The 25,226-nt window shown below is 38.4% G+C and overlaps 1 protein-coding gene and 1 long non-coding RNA gene across 4 annotated transcripts in view; one reads left to right on the plus strand and one right to left on the minus strand.

The window, feature by feature from the left end:
- Positions 1 to 25,226, minus strand: part of LOC107993429 (epidermal growth factor receptor) — a 159,035-nt gene that overhangs the window by 98,517 nt on the left and 35,292 nt on the right. The window lies entirely within an intron of this gene.
- Positions 17,365 to 18,503, plus strand: LOC114576926 (uncharacterized). Its single transcript, XR_003696474.2, has 2 exons — positions 17,365 to 17,532; positions 17,832 to 18,503. It is a non-coding gene; the product is annotated as an uncharacterized LOC114576926 (long non-coding RNA).

Here is a 25,226-nt window from a genome sequence, read left to right on the forward strand (position 1 = left end):
TAACAATTCTTTTCCATTCACAAGAAGCTTCATCAGCGAATCGACAGATAGATATACACTTTTCTCGCACAATTTCTCAAATTTCTCAAAACAAACATACGTGACGGAAAGAAAAATCGTTGTGCAAAACTGTCCATCAGGCGCGAACACGTCGTGAAGGGAAGGTGTCGACAGGAGGAGGTTTCAAAGCGAAGGAACCTGGTCGAAAAGTAGAATCCGTGTCCAGGACAAAGGAGAGCGGCGGCTATCGCGAGGAGAGGGAGAGGTCCTCGAGTTCTCAGCGTGTGGCGTTGTATCCTCGGGTTGTAAAACAACTTGTAAAACGTGCGCTCGAGATGCGTTCTGTCAGCTCTGGTTCTGACCCTATCTACACGGCAAATCTATAGAAGAGTCGGTGAAAAACACGACAAATCGCGCCACCAATTCGAATTATGACACCAAGCCACGCGTAAATTATGTACAAACAAAGAAGATTTGCATGAATTATCCTCGTCTCGAAGGAAACTTCGGATAAAATTGTTTCGAATCGATTTATCATTTATTTTTTTCAAAAAATCGTTAATTATATGTCGTATACCTGCGTGAAATAAACGTTCTTACTTTACACAAATTTCTTTACACTCTATATTCTTGTGTTTTCGCATATCACCAGAATGCTAGAATGTTATCACAAAAAGAATATCGAAGAGAAATTATGAAAAAAGTTTCTAAAATTCCACGAAGGCGATAGAGTTCAAAAACCTTTTAAAGACCGAGGGTAATTTTATACAATTAAAAAATAGCGAAGAAGAAGAAGAATCGTTCGTCGAAGTTGCTACGTATTATCTATCCGCGTCCAATGTATCGATCAATCTTCGCGCTTGTAACCATCGGCCGAGGCCAGGGACGTGCTATTAAAATTATACAAACTCATTTTTCAAGGGGTCCCTCGACGGCCGCGGGCAATCGCTCGCTTCGAGCGGTATTCACTTAAGAATCGGGCCGTTTAACAACGTGGTATAAAATTGCCGGGAGAAAAATGAATTAAGTGCAGACGCATGTCGCGCCTGACGGTGGACAGTTTTCCATTTACATAAATGCGAAGCGGAGCGCGTTATTTTAACGCGCTCTATAAACCGGCATGCAAATTGATTTACAGAGTCTCGAAGCCTTTCGTAGAAACGTTGATATTCAACCGTTGCTAAGTTGAACCGTGCTAAGATCGCTGAATCACCCGTTACTTTTGATTTAGATAGCATTGTAACCTTTAAAGTCTCTCAATCTATGAATTCTAACTGTCCGCGATAAGACTAACTTGGAACGTTTTGTGTAGGTAATACAGTTCCCCATAACAGATATACCGTGGAAAATTAAGTTGAATCAAATACGACAAAATTTATATATTTTATCCCCTTTTACTACGTATTTTTACACGAAATTTAGAGCTCAAGTTTCAAACGCCAAGAATCCGCAATAAAAATAAAGATTTTTATTATATCTCTAATAAAATATAAATCTTTTATCCTCGACAGTATCATTGGGCGTCGCAACCTTCCGATAAATTATTTGAAAAAATGTATATCTATATTAACAGATATCCTCTAGTTTCTTTAACAATCTATAATTTTGAAAGAAACTCGAGATAATAATTTGACGACGACGAAACTTAAAAAAAGAAGAAAGAAAAGTCACCGAAACGAAACACTGGACAAATTATCATCCCTCCCCATCTTCGTCCAAAAATCGTATCTCTCTCTTTCCCCCGGCCAAAGAGAAGCGCCTATCAAACATACAGCTCCACGAAGGAGTAGAAAAACGACACCCCCTCCATCCTGCTACCCCGACAGGGTCAAGATAATTCGTTAAAATGGAATCGCGTCAATCTGAGCCTGACACGTGTATCCCCCTGTTAATCTACCCTCCCGATCTAAGCCCCCTCCCCCTCCCTATTACACAGGCAAACGGACCACTCTTCTCCTGCCCCGAGTAGACTCGTTCCAACCATTTATACATACGCGGAGGCACAGCCGTTCCACGAAACGGCGCGACGACCACCGGCCCGTTTTGTTTTTAAGCGCCGGATTTTTGGGGCCCGGGCTAACGAACACCCGATCCTTATCTCGCGGGCCTCTCGAGCCTTGTGCATTACCGTCCTTCCTTGAGGTCAGTCTCTCGGGATCCGGTCCGAGTTGGACGCGTGAACTTACCTGGAACAAAAGAAGAAAAAGATAGAAGGAGCGAGTTTAGCCGAGGAATAATCGCGAGGGCACCCGTGGCCTAATTTAATTGCTTGTTAGCAAGCTCGTTTTCGGGCGAAAGTACGAGTGATAATAGGGCTACTTGTGTTTTTTTGGAAGGAAGGGGGAAATTAATGGTCACTAACATAAGTGAAAATGTAAATATCAGCCAAAAATTTAGAAAAATTTCTTTTATCTTTTTCGTGCACGTGACCTATTGATTTTTGATTTTTCAAGTGCTGGTGCAGACATTAGTTATTATAACTGTTTGATCGCAATTTCATCGAAATTACACAGAGCGCTCCATTAAAATCCTATCTCGTTAAATTCAAACCGTCTTAGACATCCAATTGATCTTAGATTGTTATGCATCGATCAATGGCCCATTCTCCTCTCAGGTGTCTACACGAGACATTAACATTTACATTAACCATTCATTTATCTGCCCACAAACTTTGGTTACATTAATTTTCGTCCCACCCATCAGGACGTCCCAACCAACCCCTCGGATTAGCGAAATAATTTATTGCACTTTCTCTGTACGATGCCACCTACACTGAACCTCTCTCGATCGAGGAAACTCAAATCGCATTCCTCGGTTTATTCGCTATCTACCTTCATGACGCGTGATAATATTTATTATCTCGGAATTTTGCTTGAATTACGATGGAGGAGATTGACGAAAATTCCATTCTTTCTTCTTCTTCTTCTTTTTTTCACTCATCAATTTGGTTCGATTGCACGGCGTCAATGTAGCATCCATGCGCGATATTCATACCGTTAATGATTTAATATTATCGAGAAAAATAATATCACAGCCTGGTAAATAATTGCTTGAACGTTGATATTCCGTGTACTGGCCATAAAATTTAAGACGGCACGTGGTGATAAATCTTTGCTGTTAAGTATACGAAGTGCAGCCTGTCCGACAGCTTCTCTTGGCTGCAATATTTTATTCAAATTTTAAGTTATTGCCCGCAAGAAAGCCGTACGCTATATTTCCCGATCTTCTTCGTTCGATCGTCAATGTTTCGTTCGAAAAATGACTCCTCTTCCTCCTCCTCCTCCTCTTTGGGAGAAGTCAGCATAAAATTCAACGACCATCCAAAACGTCGAAAAATCCAAAATCTTTAGGAATATCGAATGAATATCCGTGGCTAAATCCGTGGAAAAAATTAAAAAACTCTACAAATTCTTCGGCTAATTTTTTTTCAAAATCCTTCTTAATCTTCTGAAAGATTATACGTGGTCAAAAAGAAAAGAAAATCCAAGGATCCCTCGAATGAGTTTGAGTGGAGGATAATGCTCGATTCGCGGTCACGCTCATCCTTGGGACGTAGGATCGTATTTCTAAGTGTTTAAGGCGAGTTTAGAAACGCTTGTTTCGCGCTACAGTCTGGACATTAAAGATATTAACTATCGTAAGGACCTCCTGCTAGCGGCCGTGAGCGAAAGATTCCGGATATTTCGGTCACTGCCTTTTTTTACGTCCTTGCTATCTCCTTTTGCTAATGGATCCTAAATGCGCACTCTGGCGCAGCCTCTTCTTCCAATTTGCACGGCCACGCTATTCGTTCCTATGCTTCTAGACAGATATACTTGGAAATGATTGGTCGAATCGATAAATAAAATTTTGGCCATCGTAACTGAGATAAAATTAAGTTTATGAAAAGATTTATAATTATAATGATTTTGATAATCTATTTCTAGAGAGGATTGTTTTATATTGTATAAAAATCGAAATATTTTTAAATAATTTCGAGAAGATACGAAGATATCTAAACTTTTCAAACTTTTCGACCACATATAAGGTAGTGGTAATAAAACAATTTGCAAATATAAAACCGCTATTATTCTAAACGTAAAAGTTTATCTTTACGTCTCGTGCCTTGGGTTAAGATCTCTTTAAATTCGAAATATGGAGCCCTTTCACGCGATATCGCGGAAGGATGTTCACGATGAAAGGGACATTGCGATTAACAGTTCAAATAATTTAAAAGGATTATTGATCGGTCAAAGATTATTTTAGAGTCGAGCGATAAATATCGCGAAGTTTATTTAAATGCTTTTACGAGCGCATCGATGTTTTGCTGATTTTTCGAACGGCACCGAGCCGATAACGAGTGAAAGGAAGGATTTCAATACTGCACTCGTAAGAACAGTTTAGAAATTCGAGATCGAGTAAAGGAAAAAAATTCCAGCGGATAATTACGCGAGGATATTATCTGGAACAGTTAATATTATGATACGAAGATATTTGTAACGGGGTTGAAAAATTTTCCAGAAATTTATCGTCCGTATAGAGTATATTTTTCCTAACATTTTTATTACGGTATTTCCAACGATATCCATTTCATATTTTTAATTAAGAAATCTTTATAACGCGAAGAATTCTTCTACCGAATACGTAATCCGGCTGGAATTATTAAAACGCGATGTCGTAACGCGATCGATCGCAGAAAATCATTTCATCGGAAATGATATTTGATTGTAATTAAGAGATTATTTCGATCAATATTCCAACTAGTGGAAAAATTCATTTCCACTATCGAACGTAAACATAAATGTTTATCAACGAAAATGTTCCTCTTATCAGAGAGACGCCACGCCACCAGTAGAAATACAACTTTCGTCGAAGTTTTGTTATCGAAAACGCGGAGAGGACAACTATTAATCGTGATGAACACTTACTACCTATCTACTATCGTTCTCGTAAAAACCATCGCTCTTCTGCCCTTCCTCTGTCCCCCTTCTCTTTGTCCACCTCTGCCTCCCCAGCCAAAGTGCATCAGATCGAGACGTGGAGTTATAATTGCCTACTCGGCAAGTCCGACATTCCACGTGCGTTAAAGTTATCGCGATTGAATCGCCGCGTACGCCATAATGCTCCTTCTTCTTGGCCCTTCTTCTTCTTTCTTTTCCTTCTCCGCTCGTTCTTCCTCTCTCGCGCGTTCCTCTCTACCCTTCAACCGTTTTCTTGGTCTTCTTTTTTTTGAACGGTGTATTGCCTGAATCCGTGGCACCAACGAAAAGAAACTGGCGATATCGAGGAAGATCTGGATCGGGACGATCTATCGCTGAGAAACTCGGTGCATACACCCTGGTATTATATCCTCGTGCTACGTCCTCGAGCTTGCGTGATGTAAGGTGCGCAGGATCGATAAGAAAGGCGCTTACTTAATTTCAGAATTATCGCACGGCGCATCCATCTTCGCCCGGTTGACATAATTTGAGGTTTAAACGTTGCCTTATTCGGAATTGGAGAGTAACAGGTTTTTAGATTGTCGTTCAAGATTTAACATTTATGGAAAATATTCCTCATTCTTCGCGGCAATCTTTATATTTTCTCACTGCTTTTTCATTTTCACGAATATAACTCTTTGCATATCTTTTCCAACATTTGTTACTTAATCGTGTTATTTCTCGCGATTCGAAGAATACCAATGGTCGTCGAGCGAATTTTTTTACAAATTATTCCAAGTTACATGAGCTTTGGTTGTGAATGAACGCAATCCTATTTATATTTATTCCTATTGAAAGCAACGTTTAAAAATAACCACTTTCCTATTTCAATTTCAAATAAAATTTATCTGGTCAAATCTACGAGGTTTCTCGCTATCTCACACGGATCGCCGTGCGATTCGAATTCGCTTCGTGCGAATACACTTGGAATCGAGCACCCACGACGAGGAGGGTCGTCGAAAGGCCAGGCCTCTAATTAGAATAATTAACGAAGCGGCTCGTCGCGGATGATCGTTCGGCGACCATTACCCCCGTTCCGTGGTCCCCTTCGTCGTCGGTATTTTCATAAGCACGCGCCTCGACCTTGCTGGAATCCATCCGTGGTCGTCGAAATATCACTTTAAAAGGATTCCTCGGCCGGTTTCAGCTGCGGCGGATAAATAAACGCCGCGAGGGGGAAAAGGATTAAAAGGAAGGAACGGAAAGGGAATCGGTGTCGAGGAGCGAGCAGTGCCGCATTCTGGCATCGTGTCGCATGCAAATATCCTCCGAGAACTGTTTGTTCCAGGTGGCACGCACGCCGATTGCCTTTCCTTTTCGCCTCGTCTTCTTTTTTTCGTTTCACGCGAGGGGTAGGTCGAGCTTAAAGTATTAACAGACGTCCCTTGAGCGACAGAAATTAGCCTCGTAGCCCCTTCCTCCCTTCGGATGAGTTTACGACTCGGATCCAGCGCTCGAGGATCCACGGTCTTTTTTTCTTTTCCTTTTTATCGAAATTACGTAAGTAATGGGTATCGCGATTGACATTTTCGTTGCGTGACAAAGTGATAAATGTGTTATAGAAATATTTAAAAGAACGACCATGAATGCATTAAAACATATCGTTTTTTCGGAGTGTCGACTGGCACGATGAAACGAAAATTTAAGCATCGTCTGCTGAATGCATAAACATAGTTCGACCGAACGATCCTGGATCATCTACGTAAAAATCCGATTTATACGCGGCTTCTCCCCTTCTGACAAATACGAGATCAGAATCGATCACATGCAAATCGCCTTATGCTTTCCTCGAAAAACGATTTCATTGTGAATTCACTCTCACGCATCCTTTTCAATATTTTTAAATTCGTTAACCATTTCGAATTTATCCCAGGGGATATATAACTTGAGACAAAATAGAATTACTCGTCGAACGTAACAAATTCAATAGCGAGATGCGGTTGCTAATAATATACGAATCGTTGAAATTGATCGAAAACCAACTTGGATAGACCAGAGAAGATCTCGGTAATAATTCGATGGCGTGCAAGCAAGCCGAGATATCGCGTGACTCAGCCATTGTCCTGAAAAGTACGGATCGTATTGACCTGCCATCGGCCACCGCTGACCTTCGCTGAGCATCGACAGCCATTAGATTGCATCCCGCGCAAAAAGAAAAATCCATCTCTTAAAAGCAATGCTTCTTCTCGTGATTAGCGCTTTTGTCGGTATCCTTTGTATCGTTGCAATCGATCTTCCGAGGGGATAATAAAACATTCATACGAATCCAATGAGTTGGCCGAATTCGATGATTAATATACGGATCTTAATTAAAATTCTTGCCCTGAGTTAACTTATTACGAATCCCTTAACTCTGAGGTGCTAATGAAAGAAAGGGGGGAAAGGATTTGATAAGATTTTGGGTCGTTATATCTTATAGTTATGCTCGATTGTCAAACTATTCTAAAAGCGGAATAGTATCGTTATATTGGGCTCAATAACGAGTAACATTCCCCGGTGATATCGCCTTAAGGCTTCACGTGCATAAAACCGTGCAGTTTTCCAATAGTATTTATAGGAAAGTGCATAAATTATACGGCAGTCGGCGATATTCGTGTGCGGTATGTTATGCGAGCTTGTTGAGACGTATTGGTAGTTGAAGAGTGAATAACTCGAATTGCTTCGTTTCATTAGACACAGATACGCTTGTCCTTTGAGTTATATTGACCGTATTGTGCGTTATAAATTTGTAACTTCTAATTACATGTTCAATTATAGGGAATAACTGGGATAATTTCCGCATTGATCATAAATTTCAGGGATATAAAACTTGGGTTTAATTATATTAAGTGTGAACGAATTATCAGGGTTTCTAAATTCCTAATATTTATTACAGTGTTTGAAAATTGTGCATAGGGGAGAATTGCGAAAGAAGGATTTATTTTTCAAACAGGCAGAATCGTAAGCTAAAAACGTCTATTAGCTAAGAGTCTCATATGTTTTGAATGTTAATTTTTCGATTCCAAATTATTAATACGTAGTTCAATTTAAAATTATTATTTTATTTATCAAGCGGCCAATAATTTTTCAACGCAAACATTCATTTAATTATCTTCTCTTACAAATTCATTTATTTTACGATGTTTAATACGTGACTTTCAGACGATCTTCATTTTTATCTTCCTCTTATTTTTTTTTCTCTCATTTTCCTCAATACAATAATTCTACTCTATTTTTTCCCGATGATTACATCTAACCTACGCTATATAGTATATATATATATATATATATATATATATATATATATATATATATATATATATATATAATAGAATTTCTAAGAAAAATATTTTTCCTAGCCGCACAAAGAATCCAAATTTCCATTATATTATCCAAACAACATGAAAACTGTTATATACGTATCGTGTATGCAAATCAAAACCTCTCGCCATGCAATTTTCCCAGCACAATCGCGGGGCTTAACCTTATCAAATGGTAATACGACCACGCGAGAGATTAACCGTGTGCTTGTGTATCCGCTCGAGAGATTGCGCGGCGGCGGCGGCGGCAACAGCAGCGGCAGCTCGTAAGCTTTTCTTTCGACCGCAACAACAATGGCTATGGATCACCCGGTATAGCAGCTGTGGCTCGCGAGCGTCTCGGACAGCCTTGGGCCCGTGGTTATGATGTTCTTGTTATTAATTTGTTTTGCGCGCTACCCGCAACACGTCGTGCGGAAACCAGTTTCTCAAGACGTATAGGATTACCAAACGGCACGACCTGAAGAACCCAACGACAGCTTTCGGAGGAGGAGGAGTGACGTTACCACGACGAAAGCTCGTGAAGTCGGTTTTAAACTCGTCTCGGATCGATCGAGAAGTCGGTTCCGAATTTTCGAACGCGAATTTCATTCGGAATAAAAAAAGGAAGGAGGAATTATAGAGATATATGAACGTATTAGCATTCTGTGTCAAACAAGCGGATGGATCCTTTCTTGGAAGGGAAGAGTAGAAAAGGGAAAAAAGGAGGAGAGCGTTAATTCGACGAATCGGAAAGAATAGTTCCGCGTGTCACGGCGGCCATGTTGGCGATAATGGCGGCGCGAATTTCGAGCGAACCTTATTGACGTAACCGTAACTAATTTGTGAATTGACATTTCTAAGCGAAAGAACGGTTGGACAAATGCGTCTTTTAATACGAAAGATTTCCAACTTGAGATTCTTTTTTTCTCTCTCTATGCGGCGTGTGTGACGGGTATAGATGCGCCGTTTCGACGCGGTTCTTATTTAAAATGGAATATAGAGCGTTGTGAGAGAAGGATAGAGAGAGGAAGAGCCGAGAGAGGTACGAAAGAAATAGCTGTCAGCTTTGTCAGTCGCCGATACCGTTATCTCTCTAGGTCTACCTGTTCTTACTTAGTCATATACACAATACGCAGCCACAGGCACGTGAAAAGGGGGAATGGAGGAGTGGAGGGGGAGAAAGGAAATTATTTAGACTTAAGGTAATGCGGGAGACAACGGGAGATGTTAGAAAGTCTGTCACGGGTCGAGGTAGGAGTTTTGACGCGGCGAACGTGTTGCTTTGATTCCTTTCGAAAGAGGAGGAAGAAATTTCGTCGGTCGTTACGTAAAACGTAGCGTAACTGCCGTTTAATAGAATGCATAACGAATCTGATTATACATGCCATGCTTTTTGTAACAGAGCAGGCATTGTGCGAGAAAAATGATCGTTTGTGAAAGAAAAGATTTTTGAGGAAGAGGAATAAGCTTCGCCTTTCCTGTGCGTCCTAAAACAAAAATTAATTGCAAAACTTTATTTTTTAATTGTTGCAATTTTTTTCATAAAATACGTACCGTTATGACGAATATTATAATTTCACGCGAACGATACAACGTTTTGTAACGTTTCATGAATAGAAATCGCGATTAATAACGAAAAAAGAAACCGCGATCGATTAAGAACAGAAATCGACAAATGGAAATAAGTACCGAATGAAATACAATTTTGTCGTGAAATAAAAAGTAATTGGCAAGTTTTCCTAGAAAGTTGATTATCGATGCACAATTTTACTTTGACAAAAATTTCGATCGAAACGTTTACCACGAAAAAGGTAATTCAACGGTTTCAAAGAAACAAGGAATCAAGAACGGTACCCAACCTCGTTTCGAAAAGTGTTATTCGCGGCTGGCTGGCCGAGTGCCACCACTTGCGTCAAGGAATGCGTTCACCTGGAGGTCACTGATCGGCCGAATCGCGTCTCGATCTTTCTAGCCGACTGCTGGCGATCAGAAGAGTAGTCTCTCTCTCTACGAGGCGATTATAAGGAGGGGGGAGGAGGAGAGAGGCGCGCCGATCGCAAAAACCTTAAAAGGTTTAAAGACTACAAATTCAGGCCGTGATACACGAGGGAGGGCCCGGTCTTGAGTCATTATTTATGAATTTGGTGCGCCGAAAAAGGCTGCCCCGAAGGAGATCCCTTGGCCTGGGTACGGGCACCAGGCCGAGATACGAGAAAGCCAAGAGAGGCGCTCTACGGATTTCAAATCGATCCGCAAACCGGATAAAATATTTTATGGAGAACGTGCTTTAATGGCCCTTACGACGAAGGGGCCTCCGTGCCCGCATTGATTTGTGGTTACGGAGGACGACAGACCTTATCGATTGGCCCCGTGTCCCTCGTCAGCCGATCCGTTTCCACAGAGATTGCGATATCGCGGAGCTCCGGCCGTGAAACTTGCAAGAATTTCGGAATTTCAACCGCTCGTTGAATCGCGGTATCGGGCGAGTGTATAATGCTTTAACGAGATTAAAATACTTTTTTGGACTTATTTTGCATCGCAACGATACAATTTTCATTCGTAATTGGATACTTGCGCGAATTCAATTTTGAATTATTTGGATTGAATATTTTTTTCATCTTATTTCTCATAGAAATGTACAAAGATTATAAGCTCTCTTTAAACGTTTTTCTCTTTGTTCCAATCTTGAAAAAAATTTAGACACTTTTACTATAAGAGTGCAATGATCTCCTTGCTTTCAGATCTTGCATACCTTCTTACGAATTAATTTATCGCGGTGTTCGATAATTGTTAATTGCAGAAAAGAGCGGAATTATTTATTAATTGAAATTCTGTGGAGTGCAATCTGGGCGCGAAGGAAGGAATATTATGGATCGTCGTTTATACTTATTCGACCAAGTGGCGACGGCAACACGGCCATTCTACGTATTACGTATGCTCGATCTGAATTATGAAAGCAATTAATATGGACCAGTAGCCGATACAACGCGGAGAACCGGTACGTTGTCGTAGATATGCGAGAGCCTTGTTTCCCGCCCAACGATACACGCGACCAGCCTATGTGCATACGTGGCGACCTCTCGATGGATAGACTCTCCGAGAGCCGTGCTTTTCTCGTGGTAGGTGTCGTTTCGTTCAAAAAAGAGAAACGCCCTCTATATCCCGTATTTATGAAGAAGGATCGAGCGTTAACAACACCCGCTTGAAATCGCGCCTTGTTCCTCCTCGACACACAATAAGTGGAGTTGAGGTTATATGGATTTTATAATACGTTCAACGAGTCGAATCGAGTAGGATTGGTCACGTGGTGTGTATGCTGGAGATTCGAGTTATTGGTTGGCGATTATAAATTAACGATTTTTAATTACTGGTTCTGGAAAAACGGTAATGGTAGAATTTTAGTTTAACAAACAGATTTGATCTTTTTATTTAGAAGGTAATTGCTAGTAGTGTTAAAGACTTTTTCTTTTTCGATATTTCGTCTAGTTTCTCCTAGATTTTGATTCCATTCGAGATCCAATGCTATTTTTACATCGAGCTTATTAACTTTTTTTATGGATTTATCAATACACACTTTTTATCTAATTAGATTACATAGTTCTATCTAAAGATTAATCTAAAATTACGAAACTCCTGTAACGTGATTAAAAGACTTAACATTTGACATGTTTTTACATTAAAGACTATAGCTCACGATGTGTCCCTCAAAAACGATTAACAAAATATTCAGAATATTTTTTTTCCACAAAAGACTGGATAAATTAATTCCACGACACGCCATCGATCGGTCGAATTAACATATGCTTTCCCCGCCAGTGTTTAACCACGCATGAGATAATTGACACAGGATAAAAGACAGACATCCCGTAGACCTGTCACTTGGAAATTAAGTGTCATTCTATTTGGACTCGAACCTATATCTTGCTCATCTACGACCCGGCCTCCTGGATTGATTAATTTCAGATTAAATCGTTTCCCGACGTGTTTCGAAAAAGAAAAAAAAAATTCGAATATCGTGGCTAACAAGAAAGGTTAGCCTCTCGAAAGTGTCACACAAGGTTTATACAAAACGCGTCGGTAACACCCCGTCGATCGTAGGAAACGGGCAGCACGCGTTCGACGCCCACGTAAAAAGGCGGAGGAACGTTACGGTGCACCTTAAATTAAATCGAGAGCCTGTGGCGTTACGGTGGCGTAATATCATCCGCCTCGCGAGTGTCTCGTAAACTATTATTGCCGTGGACAAAATGATACCGTAACGACCAGAGACTGGCTTCCGGTTAAATCTCTATACCTTCCGGAGGAGGAGTTATCTTACCGAATGAAAGTTCAATCTGTTTCTTCAGAGATTGACAAGAGTTTTGATATTTTAATATTTTATGAATATTATTAAAAGGAATATCGCTTAATTTATTTGCGATAATCGTATAATCATTTGCTACGAAGTTTTAATTGTTAAATGATTTTCAATTAATACCATGAAATACTCAGATTTAAAAATAGATTATCGATCCAGCCATATTAGGCTTTACGGAGCCTGGTGCATTAACGCAATTGCAACTGTCACTTCTAATTACTTGTTTATCGGATAATTCCTATTAGGGAAAATGGAATTTCTAATTCGATACGCTGAAGAATGTTAATTTCTTGTGTCCCAGAATGTTGGTTAATATTGTTTAAGAACACATCTTTGTAATCGGTATAATGAATTCTACGATATATGCCATAGAAATTTTGTCTTGTTTTATATTGAAAAAAAAAAAGGAATAAACGAAGAAAAAAAAAATAATGTTAAAACTAATTAAAGAACAAAAACTTATATTTGACAACTCGCAAATATTCCATATTCTTTCATCTAATACTAATACGTAATACGTATCTGTGTATGTATGTTAATGATAATAAAATGGTAATAAGTATGTAAGTTAATATCGAAGTTTGTAGAGCAAATAATATTTCAATTAAATAAATTTAAACAAGAATACAGCGCAAAAAATTCCAGCCATATGAAATATTTCGAGCACTCTTTTTGAGAAACGATAAATTTTCGATATTTTGTCGATTAATCGAACCGCCATTCCAGAAGTAAAGCCAGATAATATCTGGATCGGAATGAATTTCGCATCTAGCTCGTTAGTCCAGACGTCTGTCGAGAACACCGGACCCTGTTCGAGGTCAATGGACTTTCGATGATTCTTCAGAGGTCTCTAATGGAGATTTATTATTCTTCGAAGATCGTGAACGTTTCGGTAAAACGTTGATGATACATATTGCTCCAGATCTTTTAAATTGCGAAGAAATTCCATCATTTGGTATTTAAATAAAAAGCGATCCAATAATGTCTTAATAATTAATTATATTTAAAATATACGTACCGACGAATCTTTAAATTTTGATTTCGAATTCAACGCGACTATTTTTTTTTCTTTTTTAAAGAAATTTCATCTTCATATATTTAATATTATTTAAATAATTGGAAAACTTCAAGTTCATTGTGAATATCTCGTGTCTTCATTCTTTCGAGGATAGATCTTACGAGAGAAGACATATTTCAAAATTTGTGAGATTACCTTGCAGTTATCTTTCGAGACTCGAGGTGTCTGCCAAATATTAGCACAGCCGGTGCAGCTGTCTTATGTCGGATCACGCTAATATTTTTTTTCTTTCTTTCCGATCAATGCGATTTTTAAAATTTCAAAAAACGACTTGAGCGATCCAGTATTTTCGAAATACAATAATATAATTTATTTGATTCAATGTGATTTGTGAAAGGGTCCAAAAAAAAATTTGAAGACACGTTGATAACATGGCGCCGAAAGAAGAAGAGAAAGAAGATTAGATAAACTTAACATTTTTAACTTATGTAACCCGGAAAAGTAGAAGAAAATATTCAATAACTAATATCGTGGATTTACTTTGATTATCTTACTTATTTATCACTTCACTGCTTTCGATATACAAACACAAATTCTGAAGAGAAATATTACCTCTCTAGATTTAATCTGGTATTTCGTAAAATTTATATTTATATACGTAATTCATTTTATAAAAATTTCTACTTTTTTATAAACTAAAGCAGAATCTCTTACGAACGTATATCCAGTAAAATCTTATTATTGAATATATAAAATGCACATAAAATGGTATATAAAATTTCTAACATGAATGCGGATGAAACGTACACTCGCATTAAAATGAAAAGTGTACAGTAATTAAATTTGAGCTGACGGTAAACACGATCGGTTATGTATCTGGGCGTAATTAATCGATGAGCTGGAACGTCGAGATAAAAATCTCGATGAAAAACCAAAGGAGGTTTGATGCAGAGAATTTCGAAAGAGTTTGGTACCGTTAGAAGGCATTAATTTGCCGGTGAAATCGATTACAGTTGGGAAATCCATATCGTGGCAGCGTCAATCAAACAGCCCTGCTTTTATCGTCTTTATGAACCCACGCGTAGCTAGCTTGTCCCTTTCTATCACAAATTAAAATGTTCCTAAGATCGTGCTCCATCGTGCTTCGTTCTTTACAATCGAAAGCGTTAAGCGTTTATATATCCTATGATGCAAATGATACCGTATCTTGCTTCTTCCATTTGGATAATAATAATTGAATGTGCTCGATTGTCATTTGTAGATGTCCACAGTGATAAATATTTATATACGTTTTGAGAGACGGAATATTAATCTTAAAATTTTTAATCAAAATTAAATTATATAACATAAATTATACAAAGATACGATAAATAAAAGATCAAATTTATATTTTTAATACATTTAAGTTAAAAAATCTTTTAGAAATTGGAAGTGGAATTTGATATCTAGATTGAAATAAAATTTTTAAAATTCGTTTCCTATTCGTAATAATAAAAATGAGCGATTTAATTGAATCGATGTTTATCTCAAGATGAAAAATATAATATAAAAATCAAAGGAATTTTAAATGATTTATTCTCATCTATCCAATAAGATACCAAACGAATAAATTTGCTTTTTCGTATCAACATGATATTAAATCAAAATTACGATATAGATCAGAGATTATACGTGGTATTTATGCCAATTAGCTTGCCACTCGTGCAAATAGCGAACAAGTTTAAATATTAAACTACAAATATTAGCTCAAATAGAAAATTAACTGATTTTTAAATTATTCTCTACAAATCTGATAAATAATAAAACTTAACAAGCTTGTATACTTATAGAGCGTGTAATATGTGTAAAATATTTACTCGTAACAACTAAAAATAAGGAAAACTATTTCTATAATAATATCTTTTTTTTTTAATTCGTTTAAAAGAAGGTTTTGCATCGTATAATTTTATTACTTCTTTCATCATTCAATTTCTAAAATATAATAAACGAAATAAAACAAAACTTTCGTATTTTTCCTACATTCCTACATCTTCCAAAAGAAATTTATTTTTTTTTTTTTGCATTTATTTAATTTGCATAACGCGACAATCGAATCGAATCAAAGACCATTGTTTGCTACATTCTTTTAAATTTTTTTTTTTTTACTCTGGCACAATAAACGCCGCCTCGATTTGCATGGAGCCGCTACAACACGGAAATTGTGCAAGTGCAATTTAATAGAAACGCTATCGGTCGTGGACAGGGAAAAGTGGACGGCTATTAGTCGGCGAAACCGGACACTGGACCGATCGTTTTCTGCCCGAGAGACCGAATGCGCACACCGATCTTCGAGAGACGAAGAAAACAGAAATCGAATCAAGTCACGTTTCGTGGGGCCAATAAACACCGTTCGCGTATCGTACGTGGAGAGAAACTGGGAACAATGTGCATAGGTGCAACGATAATCCAGTTTCGTTGTCCACCACGTCGTAATTAATTGTCTTTCGAGACCGTTATTCCTCCCGTGTTTCCTCCGTGCGTGGCGCGTGCCCCGGAAATTGGGGATTAATTGCTCGAGAAGCGTTCAGCTTCGTGGTACACATCGATAATACGACGCCGCACTGGTCGTCGATCAAAATTGATTCTGGGCCCGGGTTCCCAGATTCCCCAATTCCCATCTCCCACCCTGTAATTTGCACGGTGCACACGGCTACTGCTTCCGGTTGTATGCATGATGCATGCATGCCGATCCGACGTAGTTAAAGGCCTTCGATGCGTGTCCTTAACGGTATAATTTTAGGGCGCGTTACGCGGTAAATTCGAAGTATTTTATAAATGTATGGATATTTATAATGCTTTAAGCGAGTGGTTGGTTAAATCATCGAACAAGTTTCTTCAAGAACGCGTAACATTCTGAATTTGCGATGCGTACGAAGATATTACATAGGTATTCGATCAATTATGATAATAATTAAGTGATTCCAATAATGATTATAACGCTCCAAATTTGTAAAAGAGTCGAGATCAAAATTAATCTATCGCGAAGATTAAATTTAACGCAAATTATGATTTATTATTTATGATTATCCGAATCAATTATTATAGAATTTTAATATTCCACGTTTGCATTATATTTCCGCGTTAAAATCAAACCAAAATTTTCTTTCCTGCGAACATCCACCAAATGTCGATGTCGATAGATTCACATTTTTTCGCGAACGGTGAATTTCTGGGGCATTTGTGATTCTTGCACTTCGTTAGGAGGGCCCAGGGGCCGGCAGCCGTGCCAAGAATAATACATTAATGCGGTGTACCGACCGCGTAGGGGCCTTAAAAGTCCAAATTCGGCCGTAATGCCGCAGTTTGGAGTTTAAAGATCACAGGGGCCCCCCGAAATTCTCCTGGAAATGCATGGAAACATTCGACGCCGAGGACGAAGGAAGGAAGGGGTCGTGACATGGCCGATTCCGAGCTGTGATATGCTCGCGGCGCTTTCGGCGGCTCGCTAAATTTGGTAAGACGACTTGCTAATCGCGAGCGATACTTCTTGCACGCTGGTTTTCAGGTAGCCTAATTTGCGTCGTATACATAGCCCTGTCTCCTTCCAACCACCGTTTCGTCTCGTTCCCTCGCCCAGATTGAATTACACGGGCCCGGGACTCGTCCATTTTTGGACGGTCAACGACGATTCGTAATGGACGTGTAACATAGATTAGTGGTGATGTACGGCTTCTCGGTGAAATATTTATATCTCTCTTTAAAAGACGTCCACTCGTCTCTCCGGTTCATCGTATATATTCTTGTGGACAGTATGACAGTAGTGGCTTCTGGATGGATCTCGCATACCGATACAAGAGATGGTGGATTATTAGCGAATATTAATTTTGAAGATTCGCGGATGGATAAGGGATACGAAGATTCGAAGTAGCTGATGATTAGGTATTTTTATTTATTTTTTTTTTTTTTTCCATAATATTTGGAATCTGAAACCTCTTTTTAAAAGTTCGTAAGAGTATTTTGGGATAATTAATAGCCATAAAAGTGGACTTTATGCTTGTTTTCTTTTTTTTTCGACTCTTTTTAAAAGAAATATCGATTAAGAGAATAATAATAATTGAAAAACACACGGATTTCTCGGCGAAATGAAAAATGACCGATAATTAAATACAATTTAAAAAACAAATCTCAAGAACTTAAGAATAATTTGCTTATCTAATCTCTTTTCTTTTTTTCAACAGCATCAAATTTGGACTCGAAAAATAAAAATATTTAATAAGGGAATATTAATTAAATTCGTCGGAAAGATATGGATATTGGCATTAAAACGTTGAATCGTGACACTATTTCAAGAAAGGTTTCTAGGTTGAATCGAGAAAATAATTTTTCTAGTAGAAAAAGATTGGAATCGATCGTTCCTTGGGCAAACTCGTCAGGCAGGAACATTCCAGTTTCGCAGCACAGGATAGCTAGGTACATACAATGTGCAAACATTCTGTGCGGCTTGCCACGTTTCTACGAAAGCATTTCCCTCCTCTGTATCCCGGCCTCTTGTTCAGGTAAGAGGTAAGTAAACGAGTTCCATTGCCCGGTCGGCTTTTCAAGAGGGAGTAACGAACAGGAGAGCCTCTTTTACACCCCGAGTCGTAAAACTTTGGGCCTGTCGGCTCACGAATCGTTAATCGAGCCGACTGGCGTCCTCTGTTAACGCTTACGTCCGACAAATTGTTAACGTTGTCGAGGAATGTAAATTTAGAGAAACAATCGACGATAAATAAATTTGGAACGCGGTTTCATTAGGGACTGAACGCAACATTGATTTTTATGTGAAAAGTAATAGGTAAAGGAATGCCCATTTCTCAGAAATTGTAAATTGAAATTTGAAATATAGAAAAATTTTTCTCTTTCACGAAGATGAATAGCTATATCCCATACAAAAGAAATTTATTAAATTTATAATTTACGATAATGTATATATATATACACATTCGTTTTCCGTTGTGAAAAACATTGTCGTATAATTCGCAATAATCCTTTATAAACGATATCAAGAAATATCAATTTTTAAAACTTTCCTCTTCTTTTCACGATTCTAAACATCGTTCGCTTTTATTGTTAAAAAATAATTGTAAAGAGCAATTTTAACTCACATATATACATACATATATATCACATATATACATATATATATCTCAATTTAAAAAAAAAAAAGAATCCCTTTCAACAAAGAACCTCACGAAATTCCACAGACACATGGACGAGCCAACGAGCGCCCAGCTCGTCAGAAAAACGAAAATCTCGCAAAAGATGGGCGACAAGCCGACCGATTGATTTCTCCTAACGAGGATCGGTACGAGTTTTGCCGATTTACGAAGTGTTGGGGCTCGGCTCAGTTATCATCATAAATAGTCCTGTCCGGATACGAATCGTCGTTGTTCCGGCGCGACTTCTGCGCCTTAACGAGCACACACTGTGAAACTGGAAAGAAATCTCGACGAGGAACGACGAAGAGGCATTTCGAGGAGGAGGAAGTGCGAGGAAGATCGAGGGATACGATCTCGAAAGAGAGGAGGAGGAGACGGAGAGGATTCTTCTTCGTTGTTCGAGTTGCGCACGCGACTTAACCGGGCAAAGAGAGAAAAGGGCCCAAGACACGCGGATATATGCGATCCATGACAGCTAAGCGGATAACTAACAACTCCAATTCCAACCGTCCATCGTGGACGAGGTAGCCGTTTCGCTCCCCTCTCGTTTCGTTGTTGTCCGATTTTCTGGTTTCGCGCGAGTACGGTTAACAGCACGGACGAGGCTTTCGAAAACTGGCCATTAGAGGCAATTAGGCATGCATCATAGGCTGTGACGTCGGATGGCCTTACATGGCCAGAAGTCATTGGCTGTCGTAATGGTATACGAGCTGGGGGAGCTACATCCTCGTCGGGCGTTGATACGCATCCTGGTCGAGCGAGAAGGAATCGATGTTCTATCGATGATTGCTGTTACTGTTTTCTCTCTTCTCTTTTTAGTATTCGTTTTTTAATTTCTTTTTTCTTCCTTTCGTTGAGATACAAGAGACAGATCTCCTTTTCATTGTATAGAATATTCTATTTGGTACAATGATGTTGGTCAATGATGATAGAGAAAAATTGTTTTATTTAAGATTTGAAGGAAGAAAAAAAAATAATTGTAAGGATAAATACCGCAGGTATATAAATTGAGCAGGTTGTATCGAGTGATTAATGGAAGGCTAAGTCATGCAATGTTTCGCTCAAGGATACCTCTTTTTCAAATTTCCGCAGCGAACAAATGTTTGAAATTCCTGGCATTTTGATGTCGCAAACGTGTGATATGATCGTTCAAATTTCTCTTTTCACGCACAGCATATTTCTTTCTATTTCTTTTCAATTACCGTATTTGTCCCTTGAAACGAAATATACGACCTTGGGCAAAGTGTCGAGAGATTCGTCAGAAACTTTCACTCGTTCTTCGACTGTCCCCTCACCACATTATTTTTCTACAGAACACCTTCACGATCTGCACCTTTCCGTCCAAACCGATCCAAACCTCTTTGAACCTCCTCTTCAAATAAAACGTTACACTCTTCTTCCAATCCATATCACGAAGAAATTCCAATTTCGTGCATACTTTTCCTTATACATATATAATAATCCGTCCGTAATAAAAAGTCAGAAAAGTCAGGGCGAAACAAAGATGAAATTTACCCGATTCCATCCATTTTCCAAGAACTTTCAATTATTCTACAAAACGAGCGACCATTAGACAAGATGGTTGAAAAGGAAAAGGACAGTGAAATGTCGCTGCATCCCAACTGACATTTGAAAGTTAATTATCTCGTCCGTGTGCCGGCAGCAACAGCATCCGTATCCTCGTTTCGCGACGCTATCAGCATCGTCGCGGTGTCGGCAAGAAACAGCCGTATAATTAATTCGAAGGATTGTTCATAAATCGAATACATTATTTAAGAGTGGCATCGGTTGGAAACGGCCGAGGTGGCCATAGATACCGCTAACGGGTCTCCCCGTTCTCGTAGAATGCGGAGTACCAAGTTTCCCTCTCCGTCCGATAGGTGATGCTGGACCTGGAGCCCGATCCTCAGGAAGGCCGTCGACCCCATGCCGGTTGTAGTAGACGCGCGCAACGGACGCGTGCGGAGAGGCCATGCACCAACAGAATAAGCAGTAAAAAGATTCCTCTCTCTCTCCCTCTTTCTTCGCCTTTCCTCGCTCCGTGTTTGAACTCTTCTCGTTCACTCGGATAGCCATAAATCTAATATAGATCCAGATGATTTTAAGGAATCAAGTCTCACTCGTGATCACGTCGAAGAATCAAATTAAAGCTTCGTCGAATCGTTTAATATATTCGTTTATTGAGAAGTTTATGAAATCTTGTTTATAATAATGATCTCGTTCATTTTTTTTTTTTTCAATATTTGTAGGTATCTTGGAAATTTTATCTTGTCTTTCGAGGAATTCTTGGTATATTGTGAAACAGGTAGGTAACGATTGTTTTTTATATTACAAATTCTTTTGTTAAGGTATATTTTATGTGTGTATAATAATACGTCGTCGTCTCATTTATCTAGAAAGATATTTCTTAGATATAATTTATATGGAATTTAGATATTTTCGTTGGGATATATTTTTTTTATAATGAATTTTTATTATTTCTGGAGATAGTTCAATATTTGCCTCAATCGAAGTAAAACGGTCGAAGCAAAACGAGGCATCCGTCTGGTAATATATTGGAATGTGAAGTGTCTGTTTGCGAACGTGGATTAAATCAAATAAAGTAGAAATTAATGAGCTATTGTTTACTTCGAAGACTTGTCAAATATTTGAACAACGTTCAAAACCCCGGAAATATTCATAGCTCATATTCTGTTATTTATTAGACTCGTCAGAAATATCCGTTACTTTGTCTCATTTCGTAAATATGGAGAATAGTGTTATTTCTTGGATAAAAAAATTTCTTCGTGTCTTTTAAGTATCATGGTGAAATTTCTGTATAGGCAATTGTTATTTCGAAATTTTTCTTTTTTTACTAAAAACATTAATTCACGCTTACAGTACCGATTTGAACCTTGGACATTTTGCTTGATTGGTCATGGGTAATAAAATGAATATTTCTGTTTGTCCCGATTTTTACGACACAAAAGCGTAATAATTTTTTTAGTTACGTCAGATAATTCATACTCGCAAAAAAAGACGTCATTTTACCAAAGATAAATATTGTACAGTTTCGGCCTAAAATGTTTTAAACTAATTTTCGAAAGTATACAAGAGAACTTAAAATTAAATTTATTAAAATCAAATCTTTAACATATTCTCCGGAAAGAATATATAATCTAAAAATTTGAAACGATAATAATAATTTCATAAATAATATCATTAAACGTTATACGATTTCATGAATTTTATTTATAAAAATCCTTTTTTTTACGTGTTCTTTATAAATAAAAAATAGTTATAATTTATATTTTTATGATTTTTTCCGATTCGTTTTATCGATCTTCTTCGAGAACTAATTCGTATCCCTCTATTGTCGAAGGTAAGAACTTCTTTAACGATGAAGAAATCGTTATAGTCGATGCAACTCCCTCTACTTATCGATTGTTAATAGAGTTACCGAGCACAGGTTTCTACTTTACCATACGAAAGGGTTATCCACAGAATTTCTAGTGAATTTTTTAAGAATTCTTGGATCTTGTACCTGTTTTACCGACAAACCGAAAAAAGGATCTACAGTAGTGAAGTAGGGTGTATCTCAAGGAGGTGAAAGTGAAAGGTCCATTGCTCAATTATTTTCGAGCCCGGTATACTCGGAATATCAATGAAAAATAACCGTTAAAGCGTAAAACTAATATCATACAAATTACTTTAAGTAAAAAATAAAATTGAAACCGCACGACACTCCTTATGTTTAGAAACTTACGATATCTTTCCTGATCGAAAGTTTTCCTTATCTTATCGATCAAAATTTGTTGAGAAAACGTGCTTTTATCATTACTTAACTTAACAAATTCATCGATAAATTGGATCTCTCAAAAATCGATCAAAAAAAGTCTTTTAAATTATCCGTTTATCTCCGTATCCGATTCTGAATTTTAATTGTTGATTATAAATCATTGATCCAGAAGGAACAGTGGTAAGAGTTCCAAGTCTTACGTTTATGCGAGCGAAGGTAGGGCGTCACGGATGAGGGAGTACGACTAGAAGGAAGAAAGGCGACGAACATACACGGCGCCGAGTTTCAGAGTTCGTTTCGGTCGTCATGCGAGGACATAAGAAAAACATGGCGACCTCATTGTCTTGGACTCATAAAGGCGACGATCGAGTCCCGTTCTTGGATAAGATACGGCCGTCTTGAACGGGTTAACTTTATCAGCGTTGCTCGCATAAACAAAGTGGAATGTTGTTACAGCACGTCAAATAGACGAATAGACGTTTCGTGTATCATATTTGTGCGCCAAAACACGATGGAACCTATTTCCCAAACGAACCGTGTCAAGAACAAGTCAATTCTGAATGACAAAATTAGGAGCACGATGATATGTGAAATAAGGATTGTTCTTTATGTCGTAACTCGATGATGTAATTGTAAAGTTTCATTGATAAATATCGAGCAATTTCATTCATTCCTAGTTATCATAAACCATATGTTAATCGATTTCACATTCTCCATTATTTTCTCTTGAAAATTGTTTGAAAATTTACAAGATGATTTAGGAATCATATAATAGAAGCACTTGTAAGGAAAAAAGTCAAACGTGCGTGAAATATTATCTCTAAAATACGATCTAAAATACAAAAATGATGTACAGCACGTCGTACAATAATCACTGGAAATTCGATTAACTTCTACGCGTTGGTAATTCGAATATTTCCAACGAGATAACTAATGCTAACTCGGCGCATTTAATCGAAACCGACACCTGTTTATCAATTAAACACCGCAGCAAAATATGATCAGCAGTTGGCTATGGATTGTCCAGAAAAATCGGCGAATATATTCGTCTCTGTACGTGTATCTTTTTTTTTTTCCAACAATTTTTCGACGCAACAGTAGGTAATTCGATGCCGATGAATGAGAAAATCTTTCACACTTTTATGTACGGTCGTTCATTTCGTTATTTCCACGTTCTAGCTGGCTCGTTTCGTTCACGATCCCGCTTTCGAGAGCGAGGCTCGTTCTCGCCATTGTTCCAACAAATTATGCATATTAATTCCCCGCATCTTGTACACCGAACTACTGTATAAGCGTGAAATGTTCTCAGGATCGACCCAGATGTCTCGATAGATGATCGCCAATACCCGTTAAGATGTATTTAATAATTCAGAAGGAATCCGTTTGCGCATGAGAAATTCGAACGCGTTCCTGGCACGAATATACTAATTTCGTTCCATCAGTTACACACACGTTGTTGCATTACAACGTTACTGTTATCTCTTGCACGATTGAACGGATAATAAACTCACGCATCGCCAAACTTGAGCATCACGATCAAAGAATTCATAATAAAAAGAAAAATGAACTTAGATAAATATCAAACATAAGAGATCCACAATTTCGCGATTTAATTATATATAGATCTTTTATAAATATGTAATATCGTATAATGAACATTCCAAAAACTAATTAAAACACTATGTAGCGTATTATTTCTTTGTTCGGTCAGAAACAAAAGAAAAGATCGATACGTTTTATCATTTTTTAAAATTGTCTCGTTCTTTTACTTTGACTCAGATCTTACCTACGTTAATAATAAACTAGAAACAACTCTTATATCGCAACTTTCCACCTACAAAACACCTTTCCATCTTATAAAACACAAGGTGAAGTTATTCGGGGCGAAGCGAACCAGTATTCTCGAAAAAGGAGAAGAAAGGGGAAATTACCGGATGGTACGCTAGTTAAACTCTGCAAAGAGACACATTTTATGTGGAGCACGCTCGCGTGTTCTAAAATCTCCGATATCTCCAAAGAGAAGAGCGGGCAGGAAACGATTTCGATCCCCGAAGGCTGCAACCCGACAAGAGAAAACATCCGTGCCCTCCTTTAAACGGATCGTGCATTTTCCGGCCTCGAAAAATCTTCCAACTAGTTTTTTTTCCCAGGAGACGACTCTTAGCTGTCTGTCTCGCGTCGCCTCCTCCTCGTCCTTCGTGTTTCGCACGACCAAAACCTACCGATCGACGAAATACGCGTGTATACCTCGAGGGCCATCTGCTCGTCCCATACACGCGGCAGGTTCGCTCAGAAAGTGGGCGTGCTTCCTTTCCACCTCCCCCCTTCGCATCTTACGAATAATAATGAACGAAAAAAAAGAAGAAGAAGAAGAAGAAGAAAGAAAAAAAAGGAAGGAAAGGGGAAAAAACTGCACGTTACCGGGTTCGACGAGGTTGCAAAGCTTCTCGTGCGAGAGAATTACCTACCAAGACCCTTGTTTCGCGAGGCCTGATATCGAATGACACTTTCTTCCCATGCAAGTGTCGCTCATTCATCCAGAAGATCGACAACGGAAGCAGAATCCTTTCTCCGATAACTACTCCCCTTCCCAAACACCTTCCCTTCCTTCCGTATCCTCTGCTGCAACGAGGGCCGATTCGAACGACTAGATA

This window comes from Apis cerana, linkage group LG6, assembly GCF_029169275.1.
Source record: "Apis cerana isolate GH-2021 linkage group LG6, AcerK_1.0, whole genome shotgun sequence".
Classification (NCBI taxonomy): Eukaryota; Metazoa; Arthropoda; class Insecta; order Hymenoptera; family Apidae; genus Apis; species Apis cerana.